The sequence below is a fragment of the Macaca thibetana genome, chromosome X (genome assembly GCF_024542745.1).
Source record: "Macaca thibetana thibetana isolate TM-01 chromosome X, ASM2454274v1, whole genome shotgun sequence".
Taxonomy (NCBI): Eukaryota; Metazoa; Chordata; class Mammalia; order Primates; family Cercopithecidae; genus Macaca; species Macaca thibetana.
Genome location: NC_065598.1, coordinates 79,168,002 through 79,180,064, shown reverse-complemented (window position 1 = coordinate 79,180,064; position 12,063 = coordinate 79,168,002). Strand labels below are relative to the sequence as shown.

The window sequence follows — 12,063 nt, the reverse complement described above, 5'->3', positions numbered from 1 at the left end:
TTAGATATAAGTGGACTAAATTTCCTAATCAAGAGTCTGATTTGCTGAATGAATAAAAATTAAAAAGTACCCAATTTTGCCAGGCACAGTGACTCACGCCTGTAATCCCAGCACTTTGGGAGGCTGAAGTGGGTGGATCACAAGGTCAGGAGATCGAGATCATCCTGGCTAACATGATGAAACCCCAGTCTCTACTAAAAATACAAAAAATTAGCTGGGGGTGGTGATGGGCTCATGTAGTTCCAGCTACTCGGGAGGCTGAGGCAGGAGAATGGCAAACCTGGTAGGTGGAGCTTGCAGTGAGCCGAGATCACGTCACTGCACTCCAATCTGGGCGGTAGAGTGAGACTCCATCTCAAAAAAAAAAAAGAAAAAGAAAAACAAAAGTACCCAACTTTGTGGTATCTATAAGAGACTCATTTTAGAATTAAAGACACATATAGACTACAGCTGAGGAAAAGAAAAAGGATGTTTCATGCAAATGTAACCAAAAGCAAGCAGGAGTAGCCATACTTATACCAGAAAAACATCGACTTTAAGTTAAAAATTGAAATAGTCAGATAAGGTTGTTTTGTGTTAAGAACAGAGTCCTTTCAAGAGGAAAAGAACACAATTATAAATATATATAAAACCAACATCAAAGCAGTATATAAAGCAGAAGTTGACAGAACTTAAGGAAGAAATAGACACAATGCAATAATAGTAGGAAACATTAATGCCTGTTTTCAATAATGTGGTATTAGTGCATTCTCATGCTGATATAAAGAACTTACTGAGACTGGTAATTTATAAAGGAAACAGGTTTAAGTGAGTCATAGTTAAGCATGGCTGGGGAGGCCTCAGGAAACTTACAATCCTAGTGGAAGGGCAAGTAAACACATCCTTTCTCACCTGGTGGCATAAAGAAGTGCCAAGCAAAGGGGGAAAAGCCCCTTATGAAACAATTAGATCTCGTGAGAACTCACTATCCCAAGAACAGTATGGGGGAATCACCCTCATGATTCAATTACCTCCCACTGCATCCCTCCCGTGACATGTGGGGATTATAGGAACTACAATTCAAGATGATATTTCAGTGAAGACACAGCCAAACCATATCATTCCACCCCTGACTCCTTCTAAATCTGATATTCTCACATCTCAAAACACAATTATGCTGATGCAAGAGTTGGGCTCCCACAGCTTTGGGCAGCTCTGTCCCTATGGCTTTGTGGTGTACAGCCCCACTCCCAGCTGCTTTCATGGCTGGCATTGAGTGTCTGTGACTTTTCCATGTCCACAGCCCAAGCTGTTGGTCGATCTACCATTCTGGGGTCTGGAGAATGGTGGCCCTCTTCTCACAACTCCACTATGCCGTGCCCCAGTGGGGACTGTGTGGGGGCTTCAACTCTACATTTTCCTTCCGTACTGCCCTAGCAGAGGTTCTCCATGAGGGCTCCTCCTGCTGCAGGACACTTCTGCCTGGACATTCAGTCGTTTCCATACATCCTCTGAAATGTAAGCAGAGGTTCCCAAACCTCAACTCTTGACTTCTGGGCACCTGCAGGCTCAACACCACATGAAAGCTGCCAAGGCTTGGGCTTGCACCCTCTGAAGCCACAACCAGAGCTGTATCTTGCCCCTTTTTAGCAACTACTAAAGCAAATGGGACACAGGTCACCAGCACACACAGCAGGGGCACTGGGTCCAGCCCAGGAAATTATCTTTTCCTCCTAGGTCACCAGGCCTCTGATGGGAGAAGCTCCCTCAAAGACATACTCTGGAGACATTGTCCCTACTGTCTTAGTAGGTACATTTGACTCCTTGTTACTTATGTAAATTTCTGCAGCAGGCTTGACTTTCTCCTGAGAAAATAGGTTTTCTTTTCTATTGCATCATTGGGCTACAAATTTTCCAAACTTTTATACTCTGCTTCCTCTTGAATGCTTTGCTGCTTCAAAATTTCTTCTGCCACATACTGTAAAGTCATCTCTCTCAAGTTCAAAGTTCCACAGATCTCTAGGGCAGGGGCAAAATGCTGTCAGTCTCTTGCTAAAGCATTGCAAGAATCACCTTTATTCCAGTTTCCAACAAGTTCCTCATCTCCATCTCAGACCACCTCAGACTGGACTCCATTGTCCATATCACTATCAGCATTTTGATCAAGGCCATTCAACAAGCCTCTGGGAAGTTCCAAACTTTCCCACATTACAGGGGGAACTCACTCCCAATATTTCAGTGTAGGTTCTATTTTCCCTAAGTGTCAGCTGGTCTGAGAAATAAAGAGACAGAGCACAAAGAGAGGAATTTTACAGCTGGGCCGCCGGGGGTGACATCACATATCGGTAGGTCTGTGATGCTCACCTGAGCTGCAAAACCAGCAGGTTTTTATTAAGGACCTCAAAAGGGGAGGGGGTGTATGAACAGGGAGTAGGTCACAAAGATCACATGTTTCTGAGGCCAATAAAGATCACAAAGCAAAGGGTAAAATTAGAATTACTGATGAGGGTCTATGCTCAGCTGTGCACATATTGTCTTAATAAATATCTTAAAAAACAGAAAACAGGGTTCTAGAGCAGAGAACTGGTCTCACCTCAAATTCACCAGGGTGGGGTTTTCCCCACCAGAGTGAGCCTGAGGGTACTGCAGAAGACCAGGGAGTATTTCAGTCCTTATCTCAACTGCATAAGACAGACACTCCCACAGCGGCCATTTATAGGCTTCCCCCCAGGAATGCATTCATACCCAGAGCATTAATTATTAATATTCCTTGCTGGGAAAAGAATTCAGCAATATCTCTCCTACTTGCACGTCCATTTATAGACTCTCTGCAAGAAGAAAAATATAGCTCTATTCTGCCCAACCCCACAGGCAGTCAGACCTTATGGTTGCATTCCCTTTTTCCCTGAAAATTGCTGTTATTCTGTTCTTTTTCAAGGTGCGTTGATTTCATATTGTTCAAACACACCCGTTTTACAATCAATTTGTACAATAGTGGTCCTGAGGTGATGTACATTCTCAGCTTATGAAGATAACAGGATTAAGACATTAAAGATAGGCATAAAAAATTATGAGTATTATTTGGGAACTGATAAATGTCCATGAAATCTTCACAATTTATGTTCTGAGATTGCAGTAAAGACAGGAGTAACAAATTATAAAAGTATTAATTATGGGGACTGATAAATGTCCATGAAATCTTCACAGTTTATGATCCTCTGCCACTGTTCTAGCCAGGCCCTCCGTTCAGGGTCCCTGACTTCCCGCAACACCACATCTTTCTGTCTTCTGAGCCTTCCAAGTTTCTATGAAGTCCCAAACTTTCCCACATTTTCCTGTCTTCTTCTGAACCTTCTAAACTGTTCCAACTTCTGCCTGTTACCCAGTCCAAAGTAATTTCCATATTTCCGGATGTCTTTATAGCAGCACCCCAGTCTCTGTGGTACCAATATACTGTATTAGTTCGTCCTCATGCTGATACAAAGAACTTCTCAAGACTGGGTAATTTATAAAAGAAAAATTCTTAATTTACTCACAATTCCACATGGCTGGGGGGCCTCAGGAAACCTGCAATCATGGTAGAAGGAGAAGCAAACACATCCTTTCTCACATGAAGGTAAGAAGGAGAAACGCCAAGCAAAGAGGGAAAAGCCCACTATAAAACCATTGGATCTCATGATAACTCACTCACTATCAGGAGAACAACATGGGGAACCACCTCCATGATTCAATTACCTCCTACAAGTTTCCTTCCATGAGACCTAGGGATTATGGAAATTACAATTCAATATGAGATTTGCATGGGGACATAACCACACCATATCAAATGGATAGATCATTCAGAAAAAAATAAATAAGGAAACAGCAGATTTGAATAACACTATAGATAAAATGAACCTAAAAGATATGCAGAGAGCATTTTACCCAAAAGCAGTAAAATACTCATTCTTGTCAAGCACACATGATACATTCTCCAGGATATATCAAATGTTAGGTCACAAAATAAGTCTTAACAAAATTAAGAAAATTGAAATCATTTCAAGTATCTCTTTCAATCAAAATTATATCAAACTAGATTAATAATGGAAGAAAAATGGTAAAATTCAAAAATACGTGGAAAGTAAACAACATACATTTATACAACAATTGGGTCAAATAAATTTTTTAAAAGAATTGAAAAAATAAGACAAATGAAACTGAAACCAACATATCCAGACTTAAAGGATGCAGGAAAGCAGTATGAAGAAAGATGATTATAGTAATAACTCAAATACACAGTGAAATTGTACCTCAGAAAATTAGAAAAAAAAAAGAAACAACAAAAAATTAAGAGAGAAAAGAAAATAAATCTTAGAGCAGAAATAAAATTAAAAAAACAGAAAAAAAAATTAAACAATGAAGTTACTTTTAAGAAATGAAATTAACAAACACTTAGCTAAAGAGAGATTCAAATAAATAAGAAGAAATATAAAAAGAAGACATTACAACTGATTACACAGAAATAAAATGATCATAAGGTATCATTTGAATAATTAAATGTGAACATATTTGGTAACCTAGAGAAAAAATAAAAATCCACAGAAGCATAATCTACCAAGACTGAATCAAGAACAAATAGAAGGCCTGCATAGACCAACTAGAAGCATATTGATTGAAACAGTAATTTAAAAAAAAAAAAAAAAAACACCTACAAAGATAAGTCCAGTAGTAGATGACTTCATTGGTGAAGTCTACCAAAGATTTAACAAAGATCTCTTACCAATTATTTTTTTAATTTATTTATTATTATTATACTTTAAGTTGTAGGGTACATGTGCATAACGTGCAGGTTTGTTACATATGTATACTTGTGCCTTGTTGGTGTGCTGCACCCATCAACTCGTCATTTACATCAGGTATAACTCCCAATGCAATCCCTCCCCCCTTCCCCCTCCCCATGATAGGCCCCGGTGGGTGATGTTCCCCTTCCTGTGTCCAAGTGATCTCATTGTTCAGTTCCCACCTATGAGTGAGAACATGCGGTGTTTGGTTTTCTGTTCATGTGATAGTTTGCTAAGAATGATGGTTTCCAGCTGCATCCATGTCCCTACAAAGGGCACAGACTCATCCTTTTTTATGGCTGCATAGTATTCCATGGTGTATATGTGCCACATTTTCTTAATCCAATCTGTCACTGCTGGACATTTGGGTTGATTCCAAGTCTTTGCTATTGTGAATAGTGCTTCAATAAACATACGTGTGCATGTGTCTTTATAGCAGCATAATTTATAATCCTTTGGGCATATACCCAGTAATGGGATGGCTGGGTCATATGGTACATCTAGTTCTAGATCCTTGAGGAATCGCCATACTGTTTTCCATAATGGTTGAACTAGTTTACAATCCCACCAACAGTGTAAAAGTGTTCCTGTTTCTCCACATCCTCTCCAGCACCTGTTGTTTCCTGACTTTTTAATGATCGCCATTCTAACTGGTGTGAGATGGCATCTCATTGTGGTTTTGATTTGCATTTCTCTGATGGCCAGTGATGATGAGCATTTTTTCATGTGTCTGTTGGCTGTATGAATGTCTTCTTTTGAGAACTGTCTGTTCATATCCTTTGCCCACTTTTTGATGGGGTTGTTTGTTTTTTTCTTGTAAATTTGTTTGAGTTCTTTGTAGGTTCTGGATATTAGCCCTTTGTCAGATGAGTAGATTGCAAAAATGTTCTCCCACACTGTAGGTTGCCTGTTCACTCTGATGGTAGTGTCTTTTGCTGTGCAGAAGCTCTTTAGTTTAATGAGATCCCATTTGTCAATTTTGGCTTTTGCTGCTGTTGCTTTTGGTGTTTTACACATGAAGTCTTTGCCCATGCCTATGCCCTGAATGGTACTACCTAGGTTTTCCTCTAGGATTTTTATGGTATTAGGTCTAACATTTAATTCTCTAATCCATCTTCAATTAATTTTCGTATAAGGAGTAAGGAAAGGATCCAGTTTCAGCTTTCTACTTATGGCTAGCCAATTTTCCCAGCACCATTTATTAAATAGGGAATCCTTTCCCCATTTCTTGTTTCTCTCAGGTTTTTCAAAGATCAGATGGCTGTAGATGTGTGGTATTATTTCTGAGGATTCTGTTCTGTTCCATTGGTCTATATCTCTGTTTTGGTACCAGTGCCATGCTGTTTTGGTTACTGTAGCTTTGTAGTATAGTTTGAAGTCAGGTAGCGTGATGCCTCCAGCTTTGTTCTTTTGACTTAGGATTGTCTTGGAGATGCGGGCTCTTTTTTGGTTCCATATGAACTTTAAAGCAGTTTTTTCCAATTCTGTGAAGAAACTCGTTGGTAGCTTGATGGGGATGGCATTGAATCTATAAATTACCTTGGGCAGTATGGCCATTTTCACGATATTGATTCTTCCTATCCATGAGCATGGTATGTTCTTCCATTTGTTTGTGTCCTCTTTTATTTCACTGAGCAGTGGTTTGTAGTTCTCCTTGAAGAGGTCCTTTACATCCCTTGTCAGTTGGATTCCTAGGTATTTTATTCTCTTTGAAGCAATTGTGAATGGAAGTTCATTCATGATTTGGCTCTCTGTTTGTCTGTTACTGGTGTATAAGAATGCTTGTGATTTTTGCACATTAATTTTGTATCTTGAGACTTTGCTGAAGTTGCTTATCAGCTTAAGGAGATTTTGGGCAGAGACAATGGGGTTTTCTAAATATACAATCATGTCATCTGCAAACAGGGACAATTTGACTTCTTCTTTTCCTAACTGAATACCCTTGATTTCTTTCTCTTGCCTGATTGCCCTAGCCAGAACTTCCCACCCTATTTTGAATAGGAGTGGTGAGAGAGGGCATCCCTGTCTTGTGCCAGTTTTCAAAGGGAATTTTTCCAGTTTTTGCCCATTCAGTATGATATTGGCTGTGGGTTTGTCATAGATAGCTCTTATTATTTTGAGGTACGTTCCATCAATACCGAATTTATTGAGCGTTTTTAGCATGAAGGGTTGTTGAATTTTGTCAAAAGCCTTTTCTGCATCTATTGAGATAATCATGTGGTTCTTGTCTTTGGTTCTGTTTATATGCTGGATTATGTTTATTGATTTGCGAATGTTGAACCAGCCTTGCATCCCAGGGATGAAGCCCACTTGATCATGGTGGATAAGCTTTTTGATGTGTTGCTGAATCCGGTTGGCCAGTACTTTATTGAGGATTTTTGCATCGATGTTCATCAGGGATATTGGTCTAAAATTCTCTTTATTTGTTGTGTCTCTGCCAGGCTTTGGTATGAGGATGATGTTGGCCTCATAAAATGAGTTAGGGAGGAATCCCTCTTTTTCTATTGATTGGAATAGTTTCAGAAGGAATGGTACCAGCTCCTCCTTGTACCTCTGGTAGAATTCAGCTGTGAATCCATCTGGTCCTGGACTTTTTTTGGTTGGTAGGCTATTAATTATTGCCTCAATTTCAGAGCCTGCTATTGGTCTATTCAGGGATTCAACTTCTTCCTGGTTTAGTCTTGGAAGAGTGTAAGTGTCCAGGAAATTATCCATTTCTTCTAGATTTTCCAGTTTATTTGTGTAGAGGTGTTTATAGTATTCTCTGATGGTAGTTTGTATTTCTGTGGGGTCAGTGGTGATATCCCCTTTATCATTTTTTATTGCATCGATTTGATTCTTCTCTCTTTTCTTCTTTATTAATCTGTCTAGTGGTCTGTCAATTTTGTTGATCTTTTCAAAAAACCAACTCCTGGATTCATTGATTTTTTGGAGGGTTTTTTGTGTTTCTATCTCCTTCAGTTCTGCTCTGATCTTAGTTATTTCTTGCCTTCTGCTAGCTTTCGAATGTGTTTGCTCTTGCTTCTCTAGTTCTTTTAATTGCGATGTTAGAGTGTCAATTTTAGATCTTTCCTGCTTTCTCTTGTGGGCATTTAGTGCTATAAATTTCCCTCTACATACTGCTTTAAATGTGTCCCAGAGATTCTGGTATGTTTTATCTTTGTTCTCATTGGTTTCAAAGAACATCTTTATTTCTGCCTTCATTTTGTTTTGTACCCAGTAGTCATTCAGGAGCAGGTTGTTCAGTTTCCATGTAGTTGAGCGGTTTTGATTGAGTTTCTTAGTCCTGAGTTCTAGTTTGATTGCACTGTGGTCTGAGAGACAGTTTGTTATAATTTCTGTTCTTGTACATTTGCTGAGGAGTGCTTTACTTCCAATTACATGGTCAATTTTGGAGTAAGTATGATGTGGTGCTGAGAAGAATGTATATTCTGTTGATTTGGGGTGGAAAGTTCTATAGATGTCTATTAGGTCTGCTTGCTGCGAGATGAGTTCAATTCCTGGATATCCTTGTTAACCTTCTGTCTCATTGATCTTTCTAATGTTGACAGTGGAGTGTTGAAGTCTCCCATTATTATTGTATGGGAGTCTAAGTCTCTTTGTAAGTCTCTAAGGACTTGCTTTATGAATCTGGGTGCTCCTGTATTGGGTGCATATATATTTAGGATAGTTAGCTCTTCCTGTTGAATTGATCCCTTTACCATTATGTAATGGGTTCTTTGTCTCTTTTGATCTTTGATGGTTTAAAGTCTGTTGTATCAGAGACTAGTATTGCAATCCCCGCTTTTTTTTGTTCTCCATTTGCTTGGTAAATCTTCCTCCATCCCTTTATTTTGAGCCTATGTATGTCTCTGCGTGTGAGATGGGTCTCCTGAATACAGCAGACTGATGGGTCTTGACTCTTGATCCAGTTTGCCAGTCTGTGTCTTTTAATTGGAGCATTTAGTCCATTTACATTTAAGGTTAAGTTTGTTGTGTGTGAACTTGATCCTGCCATTATGATATTAACTGGTTATTTTGCTCATTAGTTGATGCAGTTTCTTCCTTGCCTCGATGGTCTTTACATTTTGGCATGTTTTTGCAATGGCTGGTACCGGTTGTTCCTTCCCATGTTTAGTGCTTCCTTCATGGTCTCTTGTAAGGCAGGTCTAGTGGTGACAAAATCTCTAAGCATTTGCTTATCTGTAAAGGATTTTATTTCTCCTTCACTTATGAAACTTAGTTTGGCTGGATATGAAATTTTGGGTTTAAAATTCTTTTCTTTAAGAATGTTGAATATTGGCCCCCACTCTCTTCTGGCTTGGAGAGTTTCTGCCGAGAGATCTGCTGTTAGTATCATGGGCTTCCCTTTGTGGGTAACCCGACCTTTCTCTCTGGCTGCCCTTAAGATTTTTTCCTTCATTTCAACTTTGGTGAATCTGGCAATTACGTGTCTTGGAGTTGCTCTTCTCGAGGAGTATCTTTGTGGCGTTCTCTGTATTTCCTGGATTTGAATGTTGGCCTGCCCTACTAGGTTGGGGAAGTTCTCCTGGATGATATCCTGAAGAGTGTTTTCCAACTTGGTTCCATTTTCCCCCTCACTTTCAGGCACCCCAAGCAGACGTAGATTTGGTCTTTTTACATAATCTCATACTTCTTGCAGGCTTTGTTCATTTCTTTTTCTTCTTTTTTCTTTTGGTTTCTCTTCTCGCTTCATTTCATTCATTTGATCCTCAATCGCTGATACTCTTTCTTCCAGTTGATCGAGTCGGTTACTGAAGCTTGTGCATTTGTCACGTATTTCTCGTGTCATGGTTTTCATCTCTTTCATTTCGTTTAGGACCTTCTCTGCATTAATTACTCTAGCCATCAATTCTTCCACTTTTTTTTCAAGATTTTTAGTTTCTTTGCACTGGGTACATAATTCCTCCTTTAGCTCTGAGAAATTTGATGGACTGAAGCCTTCTTCCCTCATCTCGTCAAAGTCATTCTCCGTCCAGCTTTGATCCGTTGCTGGCGATGAGCTGCGCTCCTTTGCCGGGGGAGATGTGCTCTTATTTTTTGAATTTCCAGCTTTTCTGCCCTGCTTTTTCCCCATCTTTGTGGTTTTATCTGCCTCTGGTCTTTGATGATGGTGATGTACTGATGGGGTTTTGGTGTAGGTGTCCTTCCTGTTTGATAGTTTTCCTTCTAACAGTCAGGACCCTCAGCTGTAGGTCTGTTGGAGATTGCTTGAGGTCCACTCCAGACCCTGTTTGCCTGGGTATCAGCAGCAGAGGCTGCAGAAGATAGAATATTTCTGAACAGCGAGTGTACCTGTCTGATTCTTGCTTTGGAAGCTTCCTCTCAGGGGTGTACTCCACCCTGTGAGGTGTGGGGTGTCAGACTGCCCCTAGTGGGGGATGTCTCCCAGTTAGGCTACTCAGGGGTCAGGGACCCACTTGAGCAGGGAGTCTGTCCCTTCTCAGATCTCAGCCTCCGTGTTGGGAGATCCCCTGCTCTCTTCAAAGCTGTCAGACAGAGTCGTTTGCGTCTGCAGAGTTTTCTGCTGTGTTTGTTATTGTTTACTGTGCCCTGTCCCCAGAGGTGGAGTCTACAGAGACAGGCAGGTTTCCTTGAGCTGCTGTGAGCTCCACCCAGTTCAAGCTTCCCAGAGGCTTTGTTTACCTACTTAAGCCTCTGCAATGGCGGGCGCCCCTCCCCCAGCCTGGCTGCTGCCTTGCCCGTAGATCACAGACTGCTGTGCTAGCAATGAGGGAGGCTCCGTGGGTGTGGGACCCTCCCGGCCAGGTGTGGGATATGATCTCCTGGTGTGCCTGTTTGCTTAAAGCGCAGTATTGGGGTGGGAGTTACCCGATTTTCCAGGTATGGTGTGTCTCATTTCCCCTGGCTAGGAAAAGGGATTCTCTTCCCCCTTGCACTTCCCAGGTGAGGCAATGCCTCGCCCTGCTTCAGCTCTCGCTGGTGGGGCTGCAGCAGCTGACCAGCACCGATCGTCCGGCACTCCCCAGTGAGATGAACCCAGTACCTCAGTTGAAAATGCAGAAATCACCGGTCTTCTGTGTCGCTCACGCTGGGAGTTGGAGACTGGAGCTCTTCCTATTCTGCCCTCTTGCTCTGCCCCCCACCAATTATTTTTAAATTATTTCAGCACTTCCAAATTCATTATATGAAGCCAAGTATCACCCTGATAGCAAGGTCAGAAAATATATCACAAGAAAAACAGTGTGTCCAGGGTTATAAATATAGCAAGGAGATACACTCAAGGAAATATATTCATATTTATTACTGATAACATATTGAGACACATCAGAATTAAAAGAATGTTACACAGTTTTGGAAAACACATACCAATAGCACATTTATGTGAATTCAGCCCAAACAAAGCCAAAAACATTTTATCATTTTATAGTTGACAGTGCTCTCTGTATGATTTTAATATACCAAATGAGCGAAATATGTCTCTTTTGAACTTTAGAGGACTTAATATTTAAGAGTTAATGAGATTAAAGAGGCTTAATTAAGAATTTGACTTTGGAATATTTGTCAAATATCAAAGGATTAAACACTTGATACTATGATGACATATGTTACTGTAAGTCATTTATTTAGTCAAAATGAAAACTTTAAATTTTTTACACGGTAAAAATCTTTACTAATTAACAGAGCCATAAGGGGAAAAAAGCTATAGTTACTCTCTCTGAGATTTGGACCTAGAAGGTAAGGGGAATAGGTACTGATGAATGTTAGTCCAGGAGGTCCACGTTAGGGGACAAATAAGTTAGTGAACAACTTCCCCTTCAATTGTTAAGAAAGGATAGGTATGTAACCACAGATAAAATTTTACTTTTCCCAGCATAGCCACGGGGCATGTGTAATTCCACATGTCCCCAAGACTTACCTAGAATTTAATAGCTCTGAAGCAAGAAAACTGAACAATTATTAAGTTATAGAAACAGCTCATGACCATAAAACATTTAGTAAACCTAATATTTGATCTGTATAATTTAGACCAAATCTCAAAATGATGAAAAACTTTTTATTTATTTATTATTTATTTTTATTCATTTTTGAGTCAGAGTCTCACTCTGTTACCCAGGCTTGAGTGCAATGGAGCAGTCTTGGCTCACTGCAACCTCTGCCTCCTGGGTTCAAGCAATTCTTCTGCCTCAGCCTCCTGAGTAGCTGAGACTGCAGACATACACCAACACATCCAGCTAATTTCTGTAGTTTTAGCAGAGATGGGGTTTCACCATGTTGGCAAGGCTGGTCTCAAACTCCTGAT

The 12,063-nt window shown here is 40.2% G+C and overlaps 1 pseudogene across 1 annotated transcript in view; it reads left to right on the top strand.

Annotated features, from left to right (window-relative positions):
- The first annotated feature begins 2,298 nt into the window (after positions 1–2,298).
- The window catches only part of LOC126946264 (zinc finger Ran-binding domain-containing protein 2-like), a 99,440-nt pseudogene continuing 89,675 nt past the window's right edge, over positions 2,299–12,063 (top strand). Inside the window, exon 1 of the transcript XR_007722620.1 lies at positions 2,299–2,308. The product of XR_007722620.1 is annotated as a zinc finger Ran-binding domain-containing protein 2-like (transcript). The remainder of the gene's footprint in view (positions 2,309–12,063) is intronic.